Genomic DNA, 12,120 nt, shown 5'->3' on the forward strand with positions numbered 1-12,120 from the left:
ACACATACGAGATGTGCAGTGAAATGAAAGTGGCAATGCTCGCGGACTTTTGTGCAAAAGACAAACAACAAAACAACCAAACAAATTATAAACACAATCATAACACACATATTCTTTTACATAATAAAATAATAGAAGGAAAAACGTTCTGTAGGGTTAGTCCCTGGTGAGGTAGTAGTGAGACTGAGGTAGTAGTGGAGACTGAGGGTGGAGGAGTTCAGGCTATAATGACATTGGACATTATTTTTGCAGGCAGAAAATTTTTGCAGATTGAATGAGACTACATTCTATATCCTTAACCTGCCCCTCCCTCACCCCCGCCCCTCCCACAGTGCCGACCCACTATCGCGGGCTGGAAGAGTCTGTGTACCACGTGTACATGGGGCATGTGAGGTTGCAGCCCCTGTTCCAATATCTAAAGGGGCTGCTCCTCACCTTCACGCTCATCTTTGGACACCCTGTGCGTAGGGGAGAGGGTTTGGGGCCGAGGATGTCCTGGTTGGGTTGCTCCTTGGGCCTGGCCAAGCTGGCCATCCGCGGGTCACGGCACCAGGCGGTAGAGCGCTGTGCCCGAGCCGGCTGCCCGCCCCTTGTTCGGGGTAAAGTCCGTGCCTGGGTGGTGTTAGAGAGGGAGCACACGCTGATCACGGGTGCCCTGAGGGATTTGCGGGACCGCTGGGCACCGCGGGGATGGAATGTATCCTTAATGAATGAATGAAGTGTATTGGCCAACTTTGTTCACATACAAGGAATTTGCCTTGGTGCTCCGCTCACAAATATCAACACTACATACAGTAAACAATTAAGAATTGAGGAGAACTTTTTTCACACAGAGAGTGGTGAATCTCTGGAACTCTCTGCCACAGAGGGTAGTTGAGGCCAGTTCATTGGCTATATTTAAGAGGGAGTTAGATGTGGCCCTTGTGGCTAAGGGGATCAGAGGGTATGGAGAAAAGGCAGGTACGGGATACTGAGTTGGATGATCAGCCATGATCATATTGAATGGCGGTGCAGGCTCGAAGGGCCGAATGGCCTACTCCTGCACCTAATTTCTATGTTTCTATGTTTCTAATAAAACATTAAGAATAAAACATTATAGTTTAAACATGTGAATGAAATAAAATGCCAGAGCAGAAGGAGGCTACAGACTTTTGGTTATTGAGTAGAGCTACTACTCGCGGTAAAAATGAGCAGTAGTTGTCTGGCTGTGGCAGCTTTGACAGTCCGGAGTTGCCTTCCAGAGGGAAGTGATTCAAAGAGTTTGAGGATTCTGATATAGTTGTATGCTCGGTATAGTTGTATACTTGGTATAGATAATATTTTCTTGACTTAGTACTGTGGAGGTGGATTTGTTTTTGTATTGTACATATTATTCTTGTAATAATGAATTTTATTTTTGAGTTTTTGGGGGTTTTTTTAAACGATGCAGTGTTCCCACAGTATTGCCCCTCTGATAAACGACGACTTCCCTTCCCATTGCCCCAGTGCCAGGTTGTGTTGTGTGTTTGAGTCTCTGGAGTGGGAGTGGACGTGGCTGAGCTAATCCTGTCACTGTGATGCTTGTACTGTACGATGTATCGCCACGCTGTCGAGCTGGGAGATGCCATATACGAGTGCAAGACCTCTCCCCTTTATAGTCTTAGTCATACAGTGTGGAAACAGGCCCAACTTGCCCACACCGGCCAACATGCCCCAGCTACACTAGTCCCACCTGCCTGCACTTGGTCCATATCCCTCCAAACCTGACCTATCCATGTACCAGTCTAACTCTTTCTTAAACGTTGGGATAGTCCCAGCTAAAGATCCTATAGCGGAGCAAGATAGACCACTCCAGCGAAATGCAATGGGCTGATGTGTAGTATGCAACGGAGTGGAACGTGGGCATTTTTTTCATCCATTTCAGTAACCCGAAGCTGGTTACGGAAATGGGGCCGAAAATTACCCACGAAACTGCCCATGACTACAATGTATTTATCGTCGAGTGGACTATCTTGCTCGCTGTAGGATCTTTAGTCCCAGTCTCATATACCTCCTCTGGCAGCTTGTTCCATGCACCCACCACCCTCTGTGTGGAAAAGTTACCCCTTGGATTCCTGTTAAAACTATTTCCCCTTCACCTTGAACCTATGTCCTCTATTCCCCTACTGTGGCCAAGAGACTCCATGCATCTACCCGATCTATTCCTCTCATCGAAACATAGACAATAGGTGCAGGAGTAGGCCCTTCGAGCCTGCACCGCCATTCAATATGATCATGGCTGATCATCCAACTCAGTATCCCGTACCTGCCTTCTCCATACCCCCTGATCCCTTTAGCCACAGGGGCCACATCTAACTCCCTCTTAAATATAGCCAATGAACTGTGTGGCCTCAACTACCTTCTGTGGCAGAGAGTTCTACAGATTCACCACTCTCTGTGTGTGGAAAAAAAATGTTTTTCTCATCTCGGTCCTAAAAGATTTCCCCCTTATCCTTAAACTGTGTGTGGCCCCTTGTTCTGGACTTCCCCAACATCGGGAACAATCTTCCTGCATCTAGCCTGTCCAACCCCTTAAGAATTTTGTAAGTCTCATGGATTTTATACACCTCCAAAATCACCCCTCGTCCTCCTCCGCTCCAAGGAATAGAGACGCAGCCTGCTCAACCTCCCCCTATAGCATGCACCCTCTAGTCCTGGCAACATCCTCTTTGAGCCCTTTCAAGCTTGACAATATCTTTCCTACAACTTGGTGCCCAGAACTGAGCACTGTATTCTAAATGCGGTCTCGCCAACGTCTTGTACAACTGCAAACATGACATCCCACGGCAGTTATCTCTCAGTGACTGGTCGTGGGAGGTCATGTTAGGAGCTGTTGGGGGATGTGAGCAGGGGTCTCTTGTACTGGCCGAGCTCCTCCCCTGTGCTGAGTGGCCCCCCTGCTGGGGGAGCCAGGGGGGGGGCGGTGAGCTGGGTTTATTTGCAGACTGCTACAATGATGACAGAAGTGGCAACGGGTGGCCAGCTGGCTGGAGTCGGTGGAGGTCCCTGCTCTCATTCTGCACATTATTGCAGCAGGAATGTGCATCCGACCGACATGGGTTTAACTTCTTACATGGGTCCATTAATGGGTTTGAGTCGAGTAAAGTGCATTTACAGAGTTGATGTGGACAAGCTTTTCCCTTTGAGAATAGGGAAGATTCAAACAAGAGGACATGACTTCAGAATTAAGGGACAGAAGTTTAGGGGTAATATGAGGGGGAACTTCTTTACACAGAGAGTGGTGGCGGTGTGGAATGAGCTCCCAGTGGCAGTGGTGGAGGCAGGTTCATTGGTATCATTTAAAAATAAATTGGATAGGCATATGGATGAGAAGGGAATGGAGGGTTATGGTACGAGTGCAGGCAGGTGGGACTAAGGGGAAAAAAATTTGTTCGGCATGGACTTGTAGGGCCGAGATGGCCTGTTTCCGTGCTGTAATTGTTATATGGTTATATGGTTTAAGGAACATCAGCTCTGGCACCATAGACAGGGGGGGGGGACAAAACCCTTCTTCAGACTGAAGGAAATAGGCAACGTTTCGGGACCATAGACAGGGGGGGGGGCAATCGTGACGTTATGTTATACAGCGTAATATTTATATTGATGCATGATGCTTTCTCCATCACTCCTCCAGCCTCCACTGTAGACTATAAATGTCCCAATCTCTGTACCTTCAACAACGAAGGGGGAATGGGTAATGTAATGTTCCTCTTGCTAGTGACACAGATACTGGGAAATTAAATTTTGCTATCTCTACAACCCCGTCCACTTCCTTGTGGCCAGAGAACCAGATCATCAAGGGTCTCGACCCAAAACATCACCCATTCCTTCTGTTTAAGAAGGTACTGTGCAGATGCTGGAAAATCGAAGGTAGATAAAATTGCTGGAGAAACTCAGCGGGTGCAGCAGCATCTATGGAGCGAAGGAAATAGGTAACGTTGCCTATTTCCTTCAGGAATTCAGCTCGAAATGAATTCCACAGATTCTGAGGCTGTAGTGGAAACATCCTCTCCACATCCTCTATCTCCAGTTCAATATGATCATGGCTGATCATCCAACTCGGTATCCCATCCTGGCCTTCTCTCCATACCCCCTGATCCCTTTAGCCACAAGGGCCACATCTAACTCCCTCTTAAATATAGCCAATGAACTGTGTGGCCTCAACTACCTTCTGTGGCAGAGAATTCCACAGATTCACCACTCTCTGTGTAAAAAATGTTTTTCTCATCTTGGTCCTAAAAGACTTCCCTCTTTTCCTAAAAGACCAGTATATAGACACACTGATCTGTTCTGTATCCATGCCTACTATGTCCTGTTGTGCTGAAGCAAAGCAAGAATTTCATTGTCCTATACAGGGACACATGACAATAGACTCTCTTGAATCTTGAACAACTCCTCGTGGGACTCCGATTGCGGTCTCACCAGCGCCAGGCTGCTGCTGCTGGTCTGCGGACGGCGGCGCCGGGAGCCCGCGGCTCCCTGGAGAGAGACCGCTTTTCGGGGCTCCTGCAACGGCGACTTCCCCCGCCCGTGTTGCGGGGTTGAAGAGCTCCTGGAGCGGGGCCTCACTACACCGCCCCGCGCGGCTGGAATGGCCGTGGGACTTTGCGAGCGCACACTGGGGTCTCTAACACCAAGACCCGGTGTGCGACCTCGCACCACCCGGCGTGGCTTCAATGGCCGCGGGACAATCGCCATCACCAGCCGGGGGCTTGACTTTGACTCTGACATCGGGGGGGGGGGGAGAGAGTGCAGTGGAGAGATAAGTTTTTTTTGGCCTTCCATCACAGCTATGTGATGGATGTTTATGTAAAATGTAAATTATGTTGTGTCTGGGTCTATTTGTGTGTAATGTATGGCTGCAGAAACGGCATTTCGTTTGGACCTCCAGGGGTCCAAATGACAATTAAATTGACTCTTGACTCTTGACTCTTGGCCTTATAATGCCTCTGCATCACATCCTTGCTTAGATTTCCCTGTCCATGAGAGAAACAAGAGTGGAGCCATATTACCTGATCTCCCAAAGGGTTAACGCTTGCTTTCCCACTCCCTCCCCTTCAACTCCTGACGTTCCACCTCCTGCACATTCCTGCCCAAGGAACAAAAGGTCCTTGCAGGTAGGTGTCGAAGCCCTGGGATTTTTCTGTTGTATGTGTGACTGGTGCATTTGGCCGGGATTAGTATGTGAGGGTCTTGCGACACCTCCCATAATTACTACCATTTGGTCCTGTCTGCCTTTGATATTCTGGGCTGTAAGGATTAGTGTTGGTGCTGACTGGGGCACATTGTTGGTGCTCTATACACCAGCAGTATGTTGCACTATGTATCAGCTCCAGCGATGTCCCTCCACAGTTACCTTCCTCCCTTCCCCAGAGCGCAGGAATGTTCACCCATGGGCCGATCACACGCACTACAAAGCCTCCAGTCTCTTTGATGTTGGCTTTACCTTCGATGCTCCAGTTCCTTTACGCCCAACCAGCAAGGAATGATGAGGGGAGTGGCAAAGGCAAGAGGCCATGAACCATTCATGCCCAGATTCCATGAGAGCGATTTTCTCCCTCTCTCTCTCTCCCACGTCCACTAACTAATACCATCACCCACTCATTTAGACAATAGACAATATATGCAAGAGTAGACCATTCAGCCCTTCGAGCCAGCACCGCCATTCATAGAAACATAGAAATTAGGTGCAGGAGTAGCCCATTCGGCCCTTCGAGCCTGCACCGCCATTCAATATGATCATGGCTGATCATCCAACTCAGTATCCCGTACCTGTTGTGTAAATTCATGCTTAGAATGGTTGCAAGATGCTCCCCGATTATATAGAAACATGGAAACACATGGAAAATATGCAGGAGTAAGCCATTCGGCCCTTCAATATGATCATGGCTGATCATCCAACTCAGTATCCCATCCCTGCCTTCTCTCCATACCCTCTGATCCCTTTGGCCACAAGGGCCACATCTAACTCCCTCTTAAATATAGCCAATGAACTGTGGCCTCAACTACCCTCTGTGGCAGAGAGTTCCAGAGATTCACCACTCTCTGTGTGAAAATTCAATGTGATCACGGCTGATCATCCACAATCAGTACCCCGTTCCTGTCTTCTCCCCATATCCCCTGACTCCGCTATCTTTAAGAGCCCTATCTAGCTCTCTTGAAAGCATCCAGGGAACCGGCCTCTGAGGCAGAGAATTCCACAGACTCGCCACTCTCTGTGAGAAAAAGTGTTTCCTCGTCTCCGTTCTAAATGGCTTATTAAACTGTGGCCCCTGGTTCTGGACTCCCCCAACATAGGGAATATTTCTCCATCCCCTCGTCTTTAACATTGCCTCTGTACCCATTTCACTAGTCCCAATCCCTCACTGATAACAAGACACAAAACGCAGTGAGCAGGTGTTTAGTTGCTGAAGAAAGGTCTCGGCCCGAAACATCACCCATTCTTTCTCTCCAGCATTTTGAGTCTACCTTCGGATTTTATCCAGCATTTGCCATTCTTTCTCACAAATGAATGAGAGATATGCAAAAAAGTTCCAATCAGAAAGGAAACAGGCCACCGTTAGCTGGGTGAGTTGGCTCCCGATCCCTCTCACCCTGGCCACAAACACTTTGAATCACTTCCCTCTGGAAGGCAACTCCGGACTGTCAAAGCTGCCACAGCCAGACATAAAAAGTTTTATTCACGAGTAGTTGCTCTACTCAATAACCAAAGATCTGTAGATCCTTTTGCTCTGGTATTTTACATGTTTAATCGATAATGTTTTATTATTAATGCTTAATGTTTTATGTGTCATTCTAAACTACCACTATGTCGTGTTGTCGCCTGCGGGCGGAGCACCAAGGCAAATTCCTTGTATGTGAATACTTGCCCAATAAACCTATTCATTCATTCATTACAAAATTCTTAAGGGGTTGGACAGGCTAGATGCAGGAAGATTGTTCCCGATGTTAGGGAAGTCCAGGACAAGGGGTCACAGCTTAAGGATAAGGGGGAAATCCTTTAGAACTGAGATGAGGAGAACTTTTTTCACACAGAGAGTGGTGAATCTCTGGAACTCTCTGCCGCAGAGGGTAGTTGAGGCCAGTTCATTGGCTATATTTAAGAGGGAGTTAGATGTGGCCCTTGTGGCTAAGGGGATCAGAGGGTATGGAGAGAAGGCAGGTACGGGATACTGAGTTGGATGATCAGCCATGATCATATTAAATGGCGGTGCAGGCTCGAAGGGCCGAATGGCCTACTCCTGCACCTAATTTCTATGTTTCTATTAGCTGTGAGTGAGGTGAGACTTTAATGGGTTTTTTTGTGCCTGGGGCAGATCCCTTGCCTGATTCCCCACCACCCCACATACCCACCTCCCCCCACCCCTAGGGAACGGAGCTCAGACCAACACCCCGGCAATTACAACACACCTAGTACCACGCTGAACGTAAGTACCTGCTGCCTATTGTTGCCTCCTGAAACGCTCTCAATAGGGGAGATAATTGTTTCCAATTGCCCTTTGTCCTTCTCTGTGACTCCCTCTCTCACACACACACACACACACACACGCCTGTAGCTAACCAGCGGCAACATTGAGGCCTTTCTTCCCTCAAGGGCCGAGGGCTGGCGTTTTGCTTATTAGGCCACCTGATAGACTCAGTCTGAGAACCGGGCTTAACTGCTGCCTTTTCCCAAGAGAAGGATTCCACTTGACAAAGACCATTTACACTGACAAATATTTGCACTGTCTGAATGTGCCTTATTCTGCCAGATAATAAGGCAATCAAATCAAACGCTCAGTGAGGAAGTAACTGTTTATAGACATCTGAGACTCCGGCATTAATAATATTTTTTTAATGATGCATGAAATCGGATATTTGAAATGTTCTTCTGCCGATGAGAAAGATGGAGGGAATGAGACGCTCCAAATGTGGCATAAAAATGAATTATTACACATTCAGAGATGTAGGAATGAACCGCAGATGCTGGTTTAAAAGATATGCACAAAATGCTGGAGTAAGTCAGTGGGACAGGCAGCATCTCTGGAGAGAACGAATGGCTGTGATTTCGGGTCGAGATCTTTTAGACCTGAAACGTCACCCATTCCTTCCCTCCGGAGAAGCTGCCTGTCCCGCTGAGTTACTCCAGCATTTTGTGTCTACTTTCGGTGTAAACCAGCATCTGCAGTTCCTTCCTGCATACATTGTCGGCGGAGTTTAGAAGGATGAGGGGTGGGAATGTTATAGAAACATAGAAAATTATAAAAGGACTGGACAAGCTAGATGCAGGAAAAATGTTCCCAATGTTGGGCGAGTCCAGAACCAGGGGCCACACAGTCTTAGAATAAAGGGGAGGCCATTTAAGACTGAGGTGAGAAAAAACACTTTTTCACCCAGTGAGTTGTGTGAATTTGTGGAATTCCCTGCCACAGAGGGCAGTGGAGGCCAAATCACTGGGTTGATTTAAGAGAGAGTTAGATAGAGCTCTAGGGGCTAGTGGAGTCAAGGGATATGGGGAGAAGGCGGGCACGGGTTATTGATTGGGGACGATCAGCCATGATCACAATGAATGGCTCGAAGGGCCGAATGGCCTCCTCCTGCAACCTATTTTCTATTTTTCTAAGCCCACAGCTTCACGACAGCGCTGTTGAGCCAGGTTCACCCCAAGCTCAGATATAGTTGGCGATCTCTAAGTTTTTATAACCTGTTCCCCGAGTCACAGAAATTAAATGGAAAAAGCTACACAGGCTATGCTATCCAATCCCCGCTATTATCCATCCTTCAAAGAAACAGTATCCTAAACTGGAGTCCCCTTGCCCTTTAGAAGTATCCTTTTTCCCTCGGCCACTTGTTCAACTCATTTGTGAAATGGTTTATTTTTAATCTTCGCTTCCGTCACTGGCTACACAAGTAGAGACTCTGTAGAGTCTCTGTCTTACAGGCATCTTGTAACCTCGCATCTCTCTCTCTCTCTGTCAGCTACTGTAGCCTTTGTGGGTCATTTAACTTGCGACCCGCAGCCCTGGAACTACCTGCTTTGGGACAGATTGAATGATCGGCGGCAATCTGCTTCACTGGGGAGGTGATGATTTGCCAAATGCCACTCTAGTGATAAGCGCCGCTCTCGGCTTATCTAGAGGCAGAGGATGCAACACATTCTCTCCTCGCTCAGCAGATACAGATGTTTCTGTGCTGGCAGCACGTTGACAAAGGCGGCATTGTGTTGGCAGCTGGCAACGTGCCCGGGCATGGAGGCAATGTGCCCGGGCAGTTGCTGCATGTTGTGGGTCACAAGGCGAGTGTTCTCCACACCTTCCACGGAGCGTGGCACTGGACAGCTCTTGCCGCATGCTCTGAAGATTCCCCCACTCCAGTCTGCAAACTAGTGCACTAAAGTCTGGCCAAACAGGGCCAAACAGGGGGTGGTGGGTTGCCAATGTATTGCACTGTCTCTCGCTGTATAACACGGGAGTACAGTACTGGTGGGGACAGGTCTGTCGCTGTATCCCCCGCCCCCCCCTCAATTTAGAAGATTGAGGGGGGATCTTATAGAAACTTACAGAATTCTTAAGGGGTTGGACAGGCTAGATGCAGGAAGATTGTTCCCGAAGTTGGGGAAGTCCAGAACAAGGGGTCACAGTTTAAGGATAAGGGGGAAGTCTTTTAGGGCGAGAAGAGAGAAAAAAATTCACACAGAGAGTGGTGAATCTGTGGAATTCTCTGCCACAGAAGGTAGTTGAGGCCACACAGAGCACAGGCCACACAGTTCATTGGCTATATTTAAGAGGGAGTTAGATGTGGCCCTTGTGGCTAAAGGGATCAGGGGGTATGGAGAGAAGGCAGGGATGGGATACTGAGTTGGATGATAAGCCATGATCACATTGAATGGCGGTGCAGGCTTGAAGGGCCGAATGGCCTACTCCTGCACCTATTTTCTATGTTTCTATGTACAACACTGCGGTGAAAAGAAATGTCCCAAATGAAATAATTGAAATTCAAAATGACAAAGTGCCTGGGGGAAGCTCATAGAATTGATGTTTGAACCATTGTGGTCTGTGTAATATAACTGAGATCACATTGGTGATTTAATGAGTCAAACTGGCTGCAGACAAGGTCCTGGGCCGGTGAGGAATTGTTCTTCAGGCCCATGCAGATTGAGCTTTCTAAAGGCAGACATTAAATGCTGGAGTAACTCAGCGGGACAGGCAGCATCTCCGGAGAGAAGGAATGGGTGACGTTTCGGGTTGAGACCCTTCTCCAGACTAAACTCGTTTTAAAATGTCTGAATGTTTCAGAAGGAGCTGTGCAGATGCTGGAAAATCAAAGGCAGACAAAAATGCTGGAGAAACTCAGCGGGTGAGGCAGTCTGAAGAAGGGTTTCGGGATGCCTATTTCCTTCGCTCCATAGATGCTGCCTCGCCCACTGAGTTTCTCCAGCACTTGTATCTCCCTTAAAATGTGTGAAGATGGGACAGGAAAACTGAGAAGGGTCTCGACCTGAAAGGTCACCCGTTCCTTCTCTCCAGGGATGCTGCCTGTCCCGCTGAGTTACTCCAGCACTCTGTGTCTATCTTCGGTTTAAACCGGCATCTGCAGTTCCTTCCCACACACACACACACGCGAGGAACATAGAAACATAGAAATTAGGTGCAGGAGTAGGCCATTCGGCCCTTCGAGCCTGCACCGCCATTCAATATGATCATGGCTGATCATCCAACTCAGTATCCTGTACCTGCCTTCTCTCCATACCCCCTGAACCCCTTAGCCACAAGGGCCACATCTAACTCCCTCTTAAATATAGCCAATGAACTGTGGCCTCAACTACCCTCTGTGGCAGAGAGTTCCAGAGATTCACCACTCTGTGTGTGAAAAAAGTTCTTCTCATCTCGATTTTAAAGGATTTCCCCCTTATCCTTAAGCTGTGACCCCTTGTCCTGGACTTCCCCAACATCGCGAGCAATCTTCCTGCATCTAGCCTGTCCAACCCCTTAAGAATTTTGTAAGTTTCTATAGGATCCCCCCTCAATCTCCTAAATTCTAGAGAGTATAAACCAAGTCTATCCAGTCTTTCTTCATAAGACAGTCCTGACATCCCAGGAATCAGTCTGGTGAACCTTCTCTGCACTCCCTCTATGGAAGGAGGGAAGGAGGGGAGGTAACCAGTATGGAGTTGTTGGGCCGAGTGGCCATGTGGGGGGGCGAGGTCTGGTGGCTGGGCATGACTGAGCTGGCAGCATCATTACAAGGTCCCCCCCGCACCCTTAACAAAAGCATTCTGTCCGCTCACCGATATCCACACACGTGTGTCGGCCACCCTCCCTGACTGATAATGGGTGATATCGGCGCATTGCTCTGAGTGTGGGCGAGACTGTTGGAGGGGGAGATCTGTGTGTCAGGCAGACAGCTGCATCTTTGGTCGGGGTGGTGGGAGGGGGGAGGGAGAGAGAGGGGGGTGTTCGTGCACACAGCCACACAATCTCTCCTGGTAAATGGACATTAGTTCCACTGTCCTTTATCTGGGGGGCAGATAGGAGATGCCAGGCTTCACGTTGAGGATATCAAGCTCTCTCTGAAGCTTTATCCCCTCGGGTATCCCGGGCTGGGACTCCGCTCGAATTGTTTACCAGGAAACACTATTTCTCACAGAGAGTTGTGAGTCTGTGGAATTATCTGCCTCGGAGGGCGGTTCTCTGGATGCTTTCCAGAGAGAGCTAGAAACATAGAAACATTGAAAATAGGTGCAGGAGTAGAGGCCATTCGGCCCTTCGAGCCTGCACCGCCATTCAATATGATCATGGCTGATCATCCAACTCAGTATCCCATCCCTGCCTTCTCTCCATACCCCCTGATCCCTTTAGCCACAAGGGCCACATCTAACACCCTCTTAAATATAGCCAATGAACTGTGTGGCCTCAACTACCTTCTGTGGCAGAGAATTCCACAGATTCACCACTCTCTGTGTGAATATTTTTTTCTCATCTCAGTCCTAAAAGATTTCCCCCTTATCCTTAAACTGTGACCCCTTGTTCTGGACTTCCCCAACATCGGGAACAATCTTCCTGCATCTAGCCTGTCCAACCCCTTAAGAATTTTGTAAGTTTCTATAAGATCCCCCTCAATCTT

Source organism: Leucoraja erinacea, chromosome 35, assembly GCF_028641065.1.
Source record: "Leucoraja erinacea ecotype New England chromosome 35, Leri_hhj_1, whole genome shotgun sequence".
Classification (NCBI taxonomy): Eukaryota; Metazoa; Chordata; class Chondrichthyes; order Rajiformes; family Rajidae; genus Leucoraja; species Leucoraja erinaceus.